This window comes from Dipteris shenzhenensis, chromosome 20 (genome assembly GCF_047967505.1).
Source record: "Dipteris shenzhenensis isolate YYH24624 ecotype China chromosome 20, Dip_SZ_1.0, whole genome shotgun sequence".
Classification (NCBI taxonomy): Eukaryota; Viridiplantae; Streptophyta; class Polypodiopsida; order Gleicheniales; family Dipteridaceae; genus Dipteris; species Dipteris shenzhenensis.
The window spans coordinates 14241240-14253293 of NC_141615.1; positions in this window are offsets into that span (position 1 = coordinate 14241240).

Here is a 12054-nt window from a genome sequence, read left to right on the forward strand (position 1 = left end):
CTTAATGGTTGAACTAAAGGAATAGGTAGAATGCAATGCTTTTCCAGCCTTGAAAAATTTGAGGTACATAGATTCTTTTTAACTAGCTCTTAGCTCTAGGGCCTTTACCCACTTGGGTTGGTTATTCCACTTGAAAATGGCTTTTTAAGGCACTTCAAGATATTTGAGGAATTTGTTGCTTATTTAGCCTTTCATAGCTTAATCTCATCAATTTTAAGAGCCTTGCATATTCATTTCTTGTTCCCCCCACTAGAATGGTGCTAGCACATGTTAAAACAGTGCCAATTATTGTTTAAAAAGTGTTAACAAGTGCTGCAAAATACTTGATAATTGGCATGATCCATTAACAATCTAGTTCCCCCCACCATAGAGGTGGTAGCATGCTAAAAAAGTGCTAACAAGTTGAATGAAAGTGGAAGAAAGGTGCTAACATGTGCTAAAAAGGTGCTCAATGATTGGTGTGATCCACTAATAATCCTATTTCCCCCACCATAGTGGTGCTAATAGGTGCTTAAAAAGTGCTGGCAAGTTGAGAAAAAGTGAAGAAATTGGGAAAAAGTGCTAAAAATTGCTTAAAATATGCTTAGTGGTTGGCTTGATCCACCAACAATCTCGAGGAGGTCACTACTTGAAAACTCTATATTCATATACATTGAAGGGGTATTATAACACCCCTCTTATGTGTAATCATAACCTTTAAAATGAACCTCTTTTATTATAAACTAATGACTTTTTTAAATATGCCAATCAAAAAACCTTCAATAGGTATATTTTTGTGTTTTTTTAAAAAACAAAGTGAAGTTTTGCTATTGGAAAACACTTTTATTGAACCAATTGACATGTATATTCACATATGATGAGTAATCGATTGGATTGAGTTGGCTTGAGCCAACAATCTTGATTTCCCCCATCAAAGTGGTGTTAACATGTGCTAAAAAAGTTCTCAATGGTTGGCATGATCCACCAACACAAACCTATTTTCCTCCACTACCGCAGTAGTGCAAACATGTGCTAAAGAAGTGCTAAGAGGTTCACAAAAAGTGGAAGAAAGTGAAATAAGTTTTAAAAAGTGCTAATAAATACTAGTAATTTGATCTTAGTAGTTGGCATGATCCACCAAGAGTCTTGTTTCCCCCCACAATGATGGTCCTAATAGGTGAAGTGCTAACAGGTGCTTAAAATTTGCTTTAAAAAAGTGCTCAAAAGTGCTTGAAATTTGCTAAAAAGTGCTAAAAATGTGCTAACAAGAGATAAAAAGGTGTTAACAAATGCTAACAATTGCTAAAAATGTGCTAAGAAAAGCACTAACAAGTTGTTGACAAGTGCTAGAAAGTTTCTAACAAGTGCTAAAAGAGTGCTCAAAAGTGCTTTAAAAGTGTTGACAAGTGCTATTAGATCGACGTTCAAAAGAAAGTGATAAAAATTTGCTCAACATTGCTAAAAAGTTATCTCACAATGTTGAAAGAGTGCTAAGAGAAGGTAAATAGTGCTAAAAGTGTTAGAAGAGTCAAGAAGTGATAAAAAACTAGGAAAAATAAAAATAAGTGCTAAAAAGTGACAAAAGTACTAAAAATTTGTGCTTAAAAAGTGCTAAAAGTGGAAAAACTAGAAAAAGTTCTTAAAAATGATAGAAACTAAAAGAAATTGAAAATTTGTGCTAAAAAATGACACAAAAGACACTCATAACAAGCTCAAGGTGCTGCAAGAGTGTGAAAGTGCAAAAAGTTCATAAAAGGCCCCTCTAAATTGAAAGAAACCACAAGGAGTATTTATAGATTATATTGTTAAGAATAATGTAAGGCTCGTGAATTAGATGGGCTTCATGCTGTATCAATTCCTTTTTTAGTAGTCCCCTATGGGGCAAACATCTTTCTTATTTGGGGATACTCAAGTCTCATTGTCCTAAAATAAAAATACAAGGTCCTTGACCTCTTTGGTGATAGGGCTTCTGTGGGATTGTTTGTGGCGTATAGATAGGGGCAATAACCCTTCCTTGGCAATACTTTGCCAAGAAGAGATTTCTCTTGTGAATCTCCAATATAGTTGAGGTGGTTGTAATTTTCATAGCATGGGATTCAATGCTATCCTAATTCGGTAACATCATGAGGATTGATTTCTTTAAGAAGAGCTCATTTACAGAGCTTGGCATCTTTACTTGCGTTAGCATATTGTAGATGTTAAATGGCATATTGCCTCAACTTCTTCCCTTGTATTCTACATATCGTTGAAGCTGCTATGAGAAGAATTCATGTAAAGTTATATTTTAAGCAATCCAACCCATTCTCATTGTCAATTAATCAAAATAATTTGCCACTTCATTATCGTGTATCTTCTATGCTTCTCATCAACATAAGCATTGTCTCCAACAATTGGAGGTGGTTGTTTTTCTTTCAGACTTCTCCTTTATTCCCTTTTATGAGAGATATTCCCTAATTATGTTAGGTTTATGAAGGTGACAAGTTGTAAGGCATATCACCATGATGTCGTGGTTGCTCCAACCTGACTTAAATTACATTACATGAATGGTCAGCCATGTCTATGATGAGTAGAAGAAATTGATCAACGTCTTCTATTATCTTCTTGATAAGCTTCTTTTGTTTACTAAGCACTATAATGCCAAAGAAAACACAACACAATGAAAGGTAGATTAATCTAACCCCAGAATCATTAACAATACGGGGACAATACATACTATACTTTATCACTTCCCAGAATGTTTAAACCATACTTGGTTTTAGAGTAGCAATTTTGCTATATAGAGTATGATTGTTTTAGAATTAGCCTATTTTAGAATGAATGTTTTAGAATGAGCTCTATTTTAGTAGTTTTATCAATTTTGCTAAATCAAAGTATGACTTTCCATACAGAGTAATAATCTAAGCAGTTGAAGTATAAAACAAAGTATGACCCCTTTACACTCCAAATAGACGCTATACCTCATCAGTTCTTAGAATTTTGGAATGAACCTCTTTTATGGGTGTAAAACTCTAGCCAAATGATCATAGCAATGTATCTACAAATGTGTAAAGGCTTGTTTATCAATGTGTTTTGCCCATGTGTGAGACACACCTATGCGTGTGTGCACATGCACTCGCACGCACATGCACACACACACACACACATACACATGCATGTGAGCGTGCACGCACACATGCACAATCACACACACACACACACACGTGTGCATGCACACACACACACAATTGAGAGACAAGAGCAAGCCTAAAAAATTCAATCATGAACACTGCAATTATTGTGCTACTAGAAGTCTTATTTTTTAAAATTAAGGGTCTAGCTTTACTATTACCCCTTATGCCAGAGTCAAAACTAGCATTGCCAAAGTTGGCATTGCCAAAACTCGAGGGGATTTGAACCAATTGACTAGAAACATCTAGGAGGACAAGTGGAGGGTTGGTAAAAGGAATCTTACCACCTCATCCTACTTTCCCCATTATTTAACTTTCATTCTTGGACTATCTACAACCCCCCCACATGGATCTATCCTACATGGAGGGAATAATCCAAGATAATATCCATCTCCACCTATTTTACATTACTTTTCCCATGGTCCTGGGGCCATGTCTCACTAAATGCAGGCATGGGGCTGCCTAGGTGGAGGGGTGGCACATGGAGGAACCATGCCACCTCAACATTTTATAATATAACTACCATGGATTATGTACAACACACCTATGGGTCCTCTTACGTGGAAGGGTGGCACATGGTCATGCCCTGCCATCTCCACCCGAACAACTTCTCAGAGGAAAAGCACTATAGTCATGCAGAGGAAAAGCACTACAGTCATGCAAAAATAAGCATCTGCTCATCAAGAATGGAGACGTCAAGGCAGGGATCAATAGGAACGGGATCCATAGAAATAGGTATAGTAGGAATAGGAACAGCATGAACGGGATCAACAGGATCAGGATCAGCAGGAATGAAATCAGCAAAAATAGGATTAGCAGGAATGGGAGCAATAGGAACAAGGACAGTAGGAATAGGCTCATCACATTAAAATGGTTCATCTTTAATAGCAGGAGTGAGAACAGTAGGAACTGGAAGAGAGGCAGAGGGGTTGCGCAAATGCTCTAAGAAGTCTTATGTCGATATTGTCTCCCGACAGACTTTATATGATACACTAGAGGGGTTCGCTCGTGAAACAGATCTCTTGAAGGGGCGGGCATAAGGGGCGGTGACCACTTGGGTGGCCATAGGTGCCGATACCTTGTGGATGGTGGCACGGCGCACATATTTAACAAGTACTAAAGAGGGGGGTTCCTGGGAAAGTGCAAGCAGGGCTGGGGTGGAACTGGGGGCCAGGGTGTGACTGCTCCAAAAAAATCATCTTTTTTTGCTTCTAGAAGCTCTGCCAGATCCAGTGCTTGATCCAGTAGAGTTGTATCTTCATTTGCAGATCTCTCCTCAGTGGCTAGGCAATCCTAGATTTGGTGGAGTTGACCGATCTTTTTGACATTACCTCTTCGTTCCTGCAGTCAAGCATACGGTTTCAAATAAACTTTTAGTATCCATTAGAACATTATTAAACACCTTATTACATCTTTGCATCCATATTGACCAAAGAACTATAGTTCTGATGGCGTTCCAATTCTGTGGGAACCTATTAGGAGAATCCCCAAGCAAGATAACCACATAGCTAAGAGGAAAGGGAGCGAGACGTCTATGAACTAGATCCCAGAGTTCCCTAGAGAGCACACAATTGAGAAAAAGATGCAGAATATCCTCCCACGCTTTGTTGCACTGTTTACAGCATCCATTTCCATGGCCAACCTTTTTGGGCCTGGTGGCCATCCATTTCCCTCGGTGGAGGATAAGGCAGAGAAGATAATATTGTTTCTCCGGGAGGTTGCAGTCCCAGACTTTAGCAAACCTTTGGGAAAACACTCTCTCATCATCTCTCCCGAACCACCTTTTGTTGAGGCGAGTGATCAATTCCTCCTGGCCCTCGTGGATTAGTGGAACCGGTGTTAAGTTCAACTAACCCACCCACCTAAAACAAGACCTCATGAACTCAACAATTTGTGCCTGGCAGAGTATGCAAGCTCGTACACAACAACTACTTGGGGTCCAAAGAAACGAAAACGAGGCATGATTGTGCACTTCAACAACTATAGCAAAAGCAAAGTTCGTGAGAACCACTACAGGGAAATGTGCCTAATGTGTGTGCCATTCAACTAGCAATGAGTTTCTAACATGGCACGACATGTGCCACCATGCACAACAAACTATAGATGCCAACAGGGAAATTTTCACTAAGAATACACTCCTGCAAGTTTGCAAAGCAAGCAACTCCTCAGTACCAACATGTGCAAACATACTAGAGCATGTTATGATTCAACCCAATGAATTCGACTTGAGGCTAGAGTTAGACGGCCTCTGTGCAACAAATCAAAGCATCAAACCAAGCGACCTAACACGAGGGAGGCGCCCCTCTAACCATAGTCCCTGACGTTCCTTGACTAATAGCAAGTTGAATCTGGTTAATCTGTACCTGTGCAATAGAGTATTGTCATCAAACCACTTGCCTTGACCACGATCCCACAAATCTCCCCATACCTTGATCCCTCTCTTATTTAGTCTGATGGATGGTTTAAGTTGATCTTCTCTTAATAGGTTAGAGCTGTAGATAACCAAAAACCAAATCGAATCCTGACTACTGAAAGTGCCTGTTTTTCTTGAAAATACCTTCCACTTAATATATGGTCTCATAATTTCCCAAGACCTTCACATACCTATCCACAATTTCGAGCCTTTCATTACACAAAATTCTTGACCAAAAAGGATAGAGCCTACGGGCAGATCTTTCCAGTGTCTGCACTGGTCCAGCTTGACTTTCCCCAGATTTTTAAAGATAAGAATGGCCCAAACTGATTCGGGCTCTTGACAGGCTTTTAAGAACCATTGCGCCATAAAGCGTACTAAGGATTTTACCTTATACCCCTTGTCAAGGATGATTTGGGGGGGAGCAGATTTAGTACCGAACAATCCTATTTTTTCGTGGTTGATTTTGGAACCCAATGCTATGCAAAAAATGTCCAAGCACTTTAGGATGCTTTCAACTGACCTGTCATTATGCAGGGTGAGATTAGTGTCATCTGCAAACTGTTGGCATACAATCTGTATCCCATTACTAACCTGAATGCCTCTGATACTCCCAATGTTTTCTTCATCCTTAATAAGCCACCCCAAAGCATCAGCCGCAATGGCAAAAAGGAGTGGAGCTAAGGGGCATCCATGCCTAATGGATCTTTTAAGGGAGAATGAGGGGGAAATGGATTTATTTACCTCCACCTTAGCTCTAGCCTGACAGAGGAGAATATCTCCGAAAGAAATAAAACCTAGACCTGCTCCCATGTCTTGAAGAGAAAACAATACAAAGCCCCATTCCATTCTGTCACGTAAGCTTTGTTAAAATTAACTTTTAGAAAGCAGATATCCTGGTTCGTTTTGTTTGCATGCTCTAAGCCTTCTCAAAGGGTCAGAATGGCCTCTAGGATGTGTCTACCTTGAATGAATGCCTTTTGTTCTTCCCTTATCCATCTTTCATTTTGAAGTTTAGTATGATAGCTAGTGCTTTGGCAAAAATTTTGTAGCTAGAATTAAGCATCGTTAATGGTCTCCAATTCTTTAAGACTTCCTTGGGACCGGCTTTGGGGATAAGTTTGATCATGCCTGTGTTGATCCGTGGGTCCAAGAACCCCTTTGATTTTGTTCCTTGTTCCTCATTCCTACGACGACCAATTCAAGGATACTCTCCAAGTTGATGCATTTTATAGGATAGAAGGTGCAACAGTGCACAAACAAAGCATTGGTAAAGGAGGCACCTCTCAATATTCCATTCACCTTGATGCAACCACAATAGTCTTGAAGGGAGAGTTGTTCGAGCGCACATCACATTGTTGAATGACCACAAGCTCGCAACATATGTTCCTTTTTGTGCAAAGAATTTCAAGCCATTGAAGCAAATAAATATTGCAATGGGGAGCTATTATTAGAGTTGCCATGAATGGAGGAGCGGCAGACCAATTGATTATTGCAGATGGTCCTAGGAATGAAGATCGTGTTGCACTAAGATCCTCAAACAAAACCACATTAACATATGGATTGTTTAACTTTTTGACAACTACTCTTAAAAAACATTGTGCTTGTAGCTCACATTTGTAAATGAAGGCAAAGGATTGTTTGCAAGACTAGTGGAAGAGTACAACGAAGAAGGCATTGTCATGTACACAATGAAAAATGTGTCTTACATGTCTGTTAGGAACGCCTTTGTGTTTTTTACTTTATCGTCCTAGCAAACATTTTAGACGGAGATAAGGAGGAGTTGACACAAGTCTTTGTGACATAAGTCAGGAACCTTGGATACGATCGTATGGTGAGATTTGTCTCTTTGGCTTTTTTGTTTGCTCCTAACAATGCAATTTCCAATGTTTTACCCATACTATGATGCAGGTCAGTGGCTTGCTTGAGTTCACAAATCTTAATTCACAACAACTGGTGGAGTACTCTTGCACCGCTTGTGCCGGAACACGAGTTAGCTGCGATCAGCAACGTCCATTTTGCTACACTTGCAACGAAGTCCAACCCATTGCTCAGACTCCTTGCTTGACAGGAAAGATAGTTCAACGAGGAGGTGATCAAGTCACAGTGCATATTCGTGGAAGTCATGTCGACAATGTATTGGCATTAGAGGCCTCGTTCTTGGATATACACACCGAGAGTATGCTTCGTGTGCGGTCCATGCTACACTCCATCAAGCGTATCGGAATGTTCACAGTGAATAGTTATGGCGACATTATTGGTTTTGAGCCAAACGCTTGAGCATGTTGTCACAATGTACTTCATTCAAAAGAAACAATGATGCTCTTTTTCATATTTATCTTTGTCCAAGTTACTCTTGCCTAATCTTTCATTTCAATTTGCAAGAAACTATTGTGCTCACAACAAACTTGTCCATTGAAAACTTAAATGTGTGGTCAATTTCTTAATACATTTATCTTCAACATAATTGTGTTCCACTATTATATAAATAGAAACAAAATGGACGTCTCATTTACTAAAGAAATACTTGAAAGCCTTAACACGTTCGACATTGCCAGGAACGCAACTTTCTTAACAAAGCATCCGCAAAACACAGACATTATAAAGTGTTTGATTGACCTTATTCCTTCTTATTCGTATGCATCTTTAATGTCCATGCTAATAGCATCCATTGAAGAAGACAAGAATAGAAGTAATTGTCCATGGCATTCCTCGTCAGCTCCTCCTATAGATTGGAGTAGCAAGACTGCCAACACCAAGCAAATTGGATACATGGTGTCAAATGCTTCCTTGCCACCACAAACACTAACCAACGTTATTCTATTCAATCAATAATGCGCAAGGTCTACAGAATTAAAGACGCAAATCTTAGGGAACCAAACAAACACAATTTAGAGAGTCGAACTCCTAAACAAAGTTTGCCTCTAGAAGAATGTAACACAACGACCACTAACAAAAGCAACACCGAACATAGCATCTCAAAAAAAAGAGACAAAGAGAAAAAGAAAACCAAATATTGCTCGCACACAATATGTAGCCGCAATAAAAGACTCACCACGACATGCTTGTGTTTGTTGCAACACTTTAACATTCCAAACAAAGCTAAAGACAACAAACTCACAAATGAGTACATTCCTAAAAGAAAACAAAATACTTGCTACACTAATACACTCAAAAGAAAAATGTTTGTGTAGTGTTTGCCACAATCACATTAAGATTGGTACAATTCCTACATTTTGCCACACAAACATGGTTCTATAGAAGAAAACTATGTTTACAAGTGCACTCAATGATATCGAAGCACATCTCGTGTCAATTAGAATTCCTTTTGCACAAATACGAGAACTTAGCTTTGATGGGCAATATGGCCTTAGAGGTAGCATAGTGAACATATTCACAGATGTAGATAGATCTCAACGTGTCTTGCCTAGATTCCTCACAAATGGTGCAACTGTGGTAGTTGCAATCAAAAGGAAACTTCCTAGATTCCTCACAGATGGTGCAACTGTGGCAGTTGCAATCAAAAGGAAACTTGAGTACTCACAATCACATGAGTGTCTTGGTAAGACCCTCATTGAAAATACTTGCATTGAAAGAACTCTTTCAACATATACTCTATAAGTACTATCAAGTACAATTAAACTCTGCATGGATTGAACACATTCATCAATTACAAGAACAACCGTTAGAAGAGGACTCAACCACATTAACTCCTACAAATACTATGAGCGAGGAACTGGAGACCGACACGCTAGTCCATATTATATACACAGTGCAACAAGTGATTGACTCTGAAGACAAAGCTATTGTTATTGCTCCTTCAAAGGGATTTTCACCACTTAGTATCTTCAAGAACAAATACATGTGAAGATCTAGCTTTTCCTAAAATTTTCTATGGCCATGCACAAGCATACAATGTGCCTAAACATACATCGTTCCAAGACATTGCACGATATGAGCTTACATGCGAGGATCATCGATTTGCAATGTCCATAGAAAACATCTTCAAAACAATGAAATTTCTCATATGGGTGCATATGCGAAAAGCACAACTACATGGTCATTCGTTGAAAGCAAATGACGCATTACAGAACCCCATGGAGCACTTTCTTAATACAAACATTGGATATTGTGACTTTGCTTGCTTGCGTACAAGCTTTGAATAAAAGCTATTTGCAATGGTGCATCAGCTAGGCCCTCCCACCTTCGTGACCTTGCATAAGGAAAAGAAATTGGCAGTATATTTGGAGAATAACACACGCCTAGTCTTAGAGTATGAAAATATTACCCAAGAGACAAAAAATATTACAAGAGAAATATAAGCATGCAGAAACCAGAATTGAAAGGGATGTTAAGTCAGTCTGTCAGCTTGGACACAGTCTCACACCAATAAGAACTCAGTTGAGAAAGTCATATACTTTGCTGAAGCATACAAATATCCTTTACTGAAAACAAGCACGGGCCCTCAACCAAGCCAGAGTATTGGAAGAGGAAGATTATTCATAAGAGTCGTCAAGGTGCAGGCATTAAGTGTCCTTCTGCACACTCACACCATATTCTGCAGGCATATTCTACACTCTTTTTTTTACATAACAATATGTTGTAGGTAGATACTGTATCCAATGACGTTGACTGCTACTTACTGGTACAACTAAGAGAAGGTGAGCATTGTGAGAGACTTTCATACAATAATTTTTCTTCTCCTTGTAGACCAGTTCAGTCGGCTTTTCCCTGACCTGACTAAGACAGGGCAGGAGCTCTCAAGGTAGAAAACCCTCACATTTGATCAGAGTTAAGAAGTGTATTGCAATACCTAGAAAGGACATTCCATGAGCTGGGATGTTTGGGTTGAATACTTCTTTACCTCTAAAATTGTGTTCTCTCTGTTAAGCCAGGCAATCTCCAATTCTAGAGGATAGGATAATCAAAGGCCAAACTGGCGCAAAGGTCCGATCACTTATAGGTAAAATGAGAGTGCTCTCAACGGAAGCAAGAACGGAAGAAGGAGAGAGAGAGACAGAGAGCCACAAGTTTTGGTGGGTGCAGAACCACCCTAATCTTCTTTTTCATTCATTTATATATATGTTTGAGTATTGTACATAACCGGGGTAAAGGCACAGCGACCTTTAACCCCCACAACCTCCCACTTAAAGGAAAATGTGCCTTTAAGGGAGAACAACCAGTGAGCATACTATCCAATGCCCATCAATACACGACAATACTCAAACCGCTGACTAGGTAGACTCTTCGTCAGCATATCTGCAGGGTTATCATCTGTATGAACCTTGACAAGCTCTATGCGCTTGTCCTCAAGTACCTCCCTAATGAAATGGTACCTGACCTCAATGTGTTTGGTCTTTACATGAAAGACCGGATTCCGTGCTAGCTGAATAGCACTCATGGAATCACTATGCAATGTCGGTACACCTGTATGAATCCCCAAATCTCCCACTAGCCGATCAAGCCATATAGCCTCCTTGCAACCCTCTGTGGCTGCAACATACTCAGCCTCTATGGTAGACAAAGCAACGCACTTCTGTGCGCGAGACATCCACGACACTGCACCACCTGCAAAGGTGAACACATAACCAAAAGTGGATCTCCTACTATCCACATGCCCTGCATAGTCTGAATCTGTGTACCCAAGTACACGCATGTCTCTTTTACCAAAGCAAATGCACATCTCCTTGGTACCCTTCATGTACCTCATGATGTGCTTAGCTGCCTCCCAATGCCTCTTTCCTGGATTAGCCATATACTAGCTAACAACTCCCACTGCAAATGCAATGTCTGGTCTAGTAGCTATCATAGCATACATAAGACTCCCAACCGCTGATGCATAAGGAACCTTGGCCATCATGGCCCTTTCCTCATCTGATTTGGGACTATCTGTGTGACTTAGTTTCACATATGGAGGCAATGGAGTACTCACTGCCTTCCCCCCCTCCATATTGAAACGCTGCAATACTTTTGTAACATACTCTTTTTGTGAAAGCCAAAGGAGTTTCCTACTCCGATCACGCGTGATGCGCATACCAAGAATATGACCTGCAAGTCCCAAATCCTTCATATCAAAGGCCTCATGCAACTTGGCCTTTAATGCATCTAGCTCATAAGTATTCTTGCTAGCCAATAGCATATCATCCACATATAGTACCAGGATTATCAGGCTATTATCCTTAGCTCTTTTAGTATAGAGGCAGTCATCAATTTCACTCCTTCTAAAACCCTGGGACCGAATGAAAGCATCAAACTTCTGATACCATTCTCTAGGCGCTTGCTTAAGACCATAGAGACTCTTCTTCAGCTTGCAAACTAAATGCTCTTTGCCCTTTTCTTCAAAGCCTTCCGGCTGCACCATGTAAATTTCCTCATGCAAATCCCCATGCAAGAAAGCTGTCTTGACATCCATTTGCATAAGCTCCATATCCTCTGATGCCACTAGTCCAAGCATGCATCTAAGTGTGGTCATCTTCACAACCGGAGAGAATATCT